The sequence below is a fragment of the Physeter macrocephalus genome, chromosome 5, assembly GCF_002837175.3.
Source record: "Physeter macrocephalus isolate SW-GA chromosome 5, ASM283717v5, whole genome shotgun sequence".
Lineage (NCBI taxonomy): Eukaryota > Metazoa > Chordata > Mammalia > Artiodactyla > Physeteridae > Physeter > Physeter macrocephalus.
The window spans coordinates 18,408,186-18,415,587 of NC_041218.1; the positions used below are offsets into that span (position 1 = coordinate 18,408,186).

At 35.7% G+C, this 7,402-nt stretch overlaps 1 protein-coding gene and 1 long non-coding RNA gene across 3 annotated transcripts in view; one reads left to right on the forward strand and one right to left on the reverse strand.

Moving 5' to 3' along the window:
• Positions 1 to 7,402, forward strand: part of LOC114486273 (uncharacterized) — a 70,220-nt gene that overhangs the window by 10,037 nt on the left and 52,781 nt on the right. The gene's annotated exons all lie outside the window — the stretch shown is intronic.
• Positions 1 to 7,402, reverse strand: part of LOC102984446 (cytosolic carboxypeptidase 3) — a 96,095-nt gene that overhangs the window by 1,132 nt on the left and 87,561 nt on the right.

Sequence of the window (7,402 nt, forward strand, 5' to 3'; positions counted from 1 at the left end):
GCTCCGTGGCATGTGGGATCTTCCCGGATCGGGGCACGAACCCGTGTCCCCTGCATCGGCAGGCGGACTCTCAACCACTGCACCACCAGGGAAGCCCTCTTACCTTTATTTCTATGGGAATGGTCTAACTTCATTTCTGGTCATGAATTTTCAGCACTACTCCAATCTTGTATTTCTAAATGCCTAGAGGATATGTTTATTTGGATACCTGCCCTGACCCCAGGCTTCCTAATATAACGGCCATTCTGGGCCTTAGCTCCTTACTTATGCATCTACTTGAAGGAAATGTTCTCTAAAATTCTACTTTGCTCTAAAAATCTACTTTGTTTATTCTGTTAGAATCAACTCAGTATACATGCTCTAAGTTTTTTCCCCCCTATAGTCAGTAAAGGGATCGATATGAGTCCAAGAGAGGGAAGTTTTCCTCAAGAGGGAGGTTTTATAAATTACTAATTGTCGCTACCTAAAATCTCTGTTTTTCTTTAGAATTCCATTTTTTAACCACAGAATATCAACAGTATTTTTAATTAAACTCTTTATTTTGAGATAATTGTAGACTCACCTACAGTTGTAAGAAATAATATAGAGAGATGTAATGTACCCTTCACCCAGTTTCCCCTAAAGGTAACATCTTGCAAAACTGTAAACAATAACACAATCAGGATATTGCCATAGATATAGTCAAGATACAGAACAGTCCCCTCATGTTTCCCTTTTACTGTCATACCTACTTTCCTCCTTCCTCATCTCCTCCTTAATTCCCGCCAATCAGTCTGTTGTCCAAATTACATAATTTTGTTTTTTCGAGAATGTGGTTACCATATGTAACCTTTTGTGATTGGCTTTTTTCACCCAGCATAACTCTTTGGAGACTCATCCAGGTTGTTTTGTTTATCAGTAGTTCTTTCCTCACTATTGCTGAGTAGTAGTTCATGGCATGGATGTACCAGTTTGTTTAATGATTCATCCATTGAAGGACATGCGGATTGTTGCCAGTTTATGGCTGTTACAAATAGAGCTGCTATAAACATTTGTGTACAGGTTTGTGAACATAAGTCTTCATTCCTCTGGGATTAATGCTCAGGAGAGCAATTGCTGGGTCATATGGTTGTTATATATTTGGTTTTAAAGAAACTGCTAAGCTATTTTCCAGAGTGACTGTACCATTTTAGATTCCTACACGCAGTATGTGAGTAACCCAATTTCTTTGCATCCTCGTCAGCATTTGGTGTTCTCACTGTTTTTTATTATAGCCATTCTGATGGGGGTGTGGTGATATCTCATTGTGGTTTTAATTGCATTTCCCTAATGGCTAATGATGTGGAACATCTTTTCATGGCTTATGTGCCATCTGTATATTCTGTATGGTGAAATATCAATTCATGTCTTTTGCCTATTTTCTAAATGAACTATTTGTTTTCTTACTGTTGAGTTTTTTTTCCTACTTGTGTGTTTTATGTTATTTTTATTATTATTATTTTCTTTTTATTTTTTAAATTGAAGTATAGTTGATTTACAGTGTGTTAGTTTCTGGTGCACAGAAAGTGATTCAGTTATACATATATATATATTTTCATATTCTTTTTTATTATGGTTTATTACAGAATATTGAATATAGTTCCTTGTGCTATACAGTAGGACCTTATTGTTTATTTATTTTATATATAGTAGTTTGTATCTGCTAATCCCAAACTCCTAATTTATCTCTCCCCCACTCCCTTTCCACTTTGGCAACCGTAAGTTTGTTTTCTGTGTCTGTGAGTCTAGTTCTCTTTCATAAATAAGTTCATTTGTATCATTTTAGATTCCACATATAAGTGATATCATATGGTATTTGTCTTACTCTTCCTGACTTCACTTAGTATGATAATCTCTAGATCCATCCATGTTGCTGCAAATGGCATTATTTCATGATTTTTATGGCTGAGTAATATTCCATTGTATATATGTACCACATCTCCTTTATCCATTCATCTGTTGATGGACATTTGGTTGCTTCCATGTCTTGGCTGTTTTAAATAATGTTGCTCTGAATATTGGGGTGCATGTATCTTTTAAAATTAGAGTTTTCTCTGGATATATGCCCAGGAGTGGGATTGCTGGATCATATGGCAACTCAATGTTTAGTTTTTTAAGGAACGTCCATACTGTTTTCCATGGTGGCTGCACCAATTTACATTCCCACCAGCAGTGTAGGAGGGTTCCTTTTTTCTCCACACCTTCTCCAGCATTTATTATTTGTAGGCTTTTTTGATTAGTATGTGTCTCGGTGTGTTCCTCCTTGGGTTTATATTGTATGGGACTCTCTGCGCTTCCTGGACTTGGGTGACTATTTCTTTTCCCATGTTAGGGAGGTTTTTGACTATAATCTCTTCAAATATTTTCTCAGGCCCTTACTCTTTTTCTTCTCCTTCTGGGACCCCTATAATTCAAATGCTGGTGCGTTTAATGTTGTCCCAGAGGTCTTTGAGACTGTCCTCATTTCTTTTTGTTCTTTTTTCTTTATTCTGTTCCATGGTGGAGATTTCCATCATTCTGTCTTCTAGGTCATTTATCTGTTCTTCTGCCTCAGTTATTCTGCTATTGCTTCCTTCTAGTCTATTTTTAATTTCAGTTATTGTATTGTTCATCTATGTTTTATTATTTGTAGACTTTTAAGTGATGGCCATTCTGACTGGTGTGAGGTAATACCTCATTGTGCTTGCTTGATTTGCATTTCTCTAATAGCATAGTTGAGCATCTTTTCATGTGCCTATTGGCCATCTGTATGTTTTCTTTGGAGAAATGTCTATTCAGGTTTTCTGCACATTTTTTGATTTGGTTGTTTTTTTGATATTGAGCTGTATGAGATGTTTGTATATTTTGGAAATTAAGCCCTTGTTGGTTGCATCATTTGCAAATATTTTCTCCCAGTTTGCATGTTGTCTTTTTGTTTACGGTTTCCTTTGCTGTACAAAAGCTGATAAGTTTAAGTCCCATTGTTTATTTTTGCTTTTATTTCTATTGCCTTGGGAGACTGACCTAAGAAAACATTGCTACAATTTTATGTCAGAGAATGTTTTGCCTTTGTTCTCTTCTAGGAGTTTTATGATGTCATGTCTTATATTTAAGTCTTTAAGCCATTTTGAGTTTATTTTTGTGTAGGGTATGAGGGAGTGTTTTAACTTCATTTATTTACATTCGGCTCTCCAGCTTTCCCAACACCACTTGCTAAACAGACTGTCTTTTCTCCATTGTATGTTCTTGCCTCCTTTGTTGAAGATTAATTGACTCTAGGTGTATAGATTTATTTCTGGGCTCTCTATTTTCTATTGATTCATATGTCTGTGTTTGTGCCAATACCATACTGTTTTGATAACTGTAGCTTTGTAGTATTGTCTGAAGTCTGGAAAGGCAATACCTCCAGCTTTGTTCTTTATCCACAGGATTGCTTTGGCAAGCCTGGGTCTTTTATGGTTCCATATAAATTTTAGGATTATTTGTCCTAGTTTTGTCAAAAATGTCATGAGTAATTTGATAGACATCACATTAAATCTGTAAATTGCTTTGGGTAGTATGGCCATTTTAACAATACGAATTCTTCCAATCCAAGAACATGGAATATTTTTCCATTGCTTTGAATCATCTTCAGTTTCCTTTATCTATGTTTTATAGTTCTCACCTTCTTGGTCAGGTTTACTCCTATGTTTTTTTTTTTTTTGGATTTGATTCTAAATGGGATTTTTTTTTTTTTTACTTTCTGATACTTCATTGTTAGTGTAAAGAAGTGCAACCGATTTCTGTATGTTAATCTTGTATCCTGCTACCTTGTTGAATTTGTTTATCAGTTCTAATAGTTTTTGTGTGGCGTCTTTAGGGTTTTCTATGTATAGTACCATGTAATCTTGCATATAATGACAATTTTACCTCTTCCTTTCCAATTTGAATACCTTTTATTTCTTGTCTGATTGCTGTGACTAGGACATCCAATATTATGTTGAATAGAAGTGGTGAGAGTGGGCATCCTTGTTGTTTCAGATTTTAGCAGGAAGGCTTTCAGCTTTTCACCGTTGAGTATTATATTGGCATGGGTTTATCATAAATAGCTTTTATTATGTTGAGATATGTTTGCTTTGTACCCACTTTGGTGAGAGTTTCTATCACGAATGGATGTTGAATTTTATCAAATGATTTTTCTGCATCTATTGAGATGATCGTGTGTTTTTTGTCTTTTCTTTTGTTGATGTGGTGTATCACATTGATTGATTTGTATATGTTGAACCATCCTTGTGACCCTGGGATGAATGCAGCTTGATTATGCTATATGACATTTTTTATGTGTTGTTGGATTTGTTTTGCTGATATTTCGTTGAGGATTTTTGCATCTATATTCATCAAAGATATTGTCCTATAATGTTCTTTTTCAGTAGTGTCTTTCTCTGGTTTTGGTATCGGTGATGGTGGCTTCATAGAATGACTTTGGAACTGTTCCATCCTCTTCGATCTTTTGGAAGAGTTTGAGAAGGATCAGTGTAAGTTCTTCTTTGTACATTTGGTAGAATTCCCCTCTGAAGCCATCTGATCCTGGACTTTTGATTTCTTCTTCTTCTTCCTTTTTTTTTTTTTTTTGGCCACACTGTATGGCTTGTGGGATCTTAGTTCCCCAACCAGGGATCGAACTTGGGCCCACACGTCGGAGTGATAGCACCAAGTTCTAACCACTGGACAACCAGGGAATTCCCATCTATTTCTTCTTGATTCAGTTGTGGTGGGCTGTATGTTTCTATGGACTTGTCCATTTTTTTCTAGGTTGTCCAATTTGTTGGCATACAATTCTTTTATGGTTTCTTTGTATTTCTGTGGTATCAGTTGTTATTTCTCCTCTTTCATTTCTTATTTTGTTTATTTGGGTCCTCTCTTTTTTCTTCTTGGTGAGCATGGCCAGAGGGTTGTCAATTTTGTTTACCTTTTCAAATAACCAGCTCTTGGTTTTATTGATTTTTTTTTCTTTTTTGTTTCTATTTTATTTATTTCCTCTCTGGTCTTTATTATTCTCTTCCTTCTGCTGACTTTTAGGTTTTGTTTGTTCCTCTTTTTTCTAATTCTTTTAGGTAATAGGATAGGTGTTTATTTGATCATTTTTCCTGATTTTTCTTGTTTTCTGAGGAAGGCCTATATTGCAATGAACTTCCCTCTAAAGACTGCTTTTGCTGCATCCCATAGATTTCGTATGGTTGTGTTTTCATTGTCATTTGTCTCAAGGTATTTTAAAAATTCCTATTTGATTTCATTGTTGACCCGTTGGTTTTTTTTTTTGGTAGCATGTTGTTTAGTCTCCATGTAATTGTTTCTTTCTCATTTCTTTCTGTGGTTGATTTCTAGTTTCATACCATTGTGGTCAGAAAAGATGCATGAAATAATTTCTATCCTCTTAAATTTGTTGAGGCTTGTTTTGTATCCTAGTATGTGGTCAGCCCTGGAGAATGTTCCATGTGCACTTGAAAAGAATGTGTATTCTGTGTGTGGTTTTTTTTGGGGGGGTGTAATGTCCTGAAAATATCAAGTCTAACTGTTCTATTGTATCATTTAGGATCTCTGTTGCCTTATTGGTTTGACGTTTGGAAGATATGTCCATTGATGTCAGTGGAGTATTAAAGTATCCTACTATTATTGTATCCCCATCAATTTCTTACTTTATGTCTGTTAGTATTTGTTTTATGTATTTAGGTGCTCCTATGTTGGGTGCATATATGTTAATGAGTGCAATATCCTCTTCTTGTATTGATCCCTTTATCATTATATAATGTCCTTTATTGCCTTTCTTTATGGCCTTTGTTTTAAAGTCTATTTTGTCTGATATGAGTATTGCTACCCTTGTTTTCTTGTCATTTCCATTTACATGAAATTTCCTTTTCCATCAGCTCACTTTAATCTGTGTGTGTCTTTCACCCTAAAGTGAGTCTTTTGTACGCAGCATATTATAGGTTATGTTTTACTTCTCAATCTGCCACTCTGTGTCTTTTGATTAGAGCATTTAGTCTATTGACATTTAAGCTAACTTTTAAAAAAGATTTTCTATTATTTATTTATTTATTTTTGGCGGCATGCGGGATCTTCGTTGAGGCACGCAGGCTTCTCTCTAGTTGTGGCATGCAGGTTTTCTCTCTCTAGTTATGGCGTGCAGGCTCCAGGGTGCGTGGGCTCTGTAGTTGTGGCGCATGGGTTCCAGAGTGTGTGGGCTGTGTAGTTTGTGGCACGCAGGCTCTCTAGTTGAGACCCAGGAGCTCAGTAGTTGCGGTGCGTGGGCTTAGTTGTCCTGCGGCATGTGGGATCTTAGTTCTCTGACTAGGGATTGAACCCACATCCCCTGTGGAAGGCAGATTCTTTACCACTGGACCGACCACCAGGGAAGTCCCTAAGGTAATTATTGATAGTTATGAATTTACTGTCATTTTAAACCTTGTTTTCCAGTTGATTTTGTATTTCTTCTTTATTCCTTTCTTTTTCTTTTTGTTTTTCCTTTTGTGGGTTGATGGTTTTCTTTTATATTATGCTTTTGCTCTATTCTTTTTGGTTTTTGTGAATCTATTATGTTTTTGATTTGTGGTTACCCTGATTTTCAAGAATGTTAACCCATTACTATATCTACTTGCTTTAGACTGGTAGTCATATAGGCTCAAATACAATCTCAAAAAAAATCTACATTTTCTTACTTCCCTCCCCCACATTCTATGATTTTGATGTCCTCTTTTACGTCTTCATATTGATCCTTTTGCTATTCATTGTGGTTATAATCACTTTCACATATACAAATTAAAAAAATTTTTTTTTCTATTTAGTCTGTATACTGGCTTATTTAAGTGATTTACTTTCCAATTGTGTTTATCTCTTTCCTATAGATTCTTACTTCTTTTCTATTTAGAGAAGACCTTTCAATATTTCTTTTAGCATAGGTTTAGTATTCTTCTAATTTTTGCCTGTCTGAGAAATTTTTTTTTTCCCTTTGGATTTTAAATTTTTCTTTCTTTCTTTCTTTTAACATCTTTATTGCTATAATTGCTTTACACTGTTGTGTTAATTTCTGCCGTATAACAAAGTGAATCAGCTACATGTATACATATATCGCTATATCCCCTCCCTCTTGCGTCTCCCTCCCACCATCCCTATCCCACCCCTCTAGGTGGTCACAAAGCACTGAGCTGATCTCCCTGTGCTATGTGGCTGCTTCCCACTAGCTATCTATTTTACATTTGGTATTTATATATGTCAGTGCCACTCTCTCACTTCGTCCCAGCTTACCCTTCCCCCTCCCCATGTCAAGTCCATTCTCTATGTCTACGTCTTTATTCCTGTCCTGCCCCTAGGTTCTTCAGAACCTTTTTTTTTTTAGATTCCATATATATGTGTTAGCATACAGTATTTG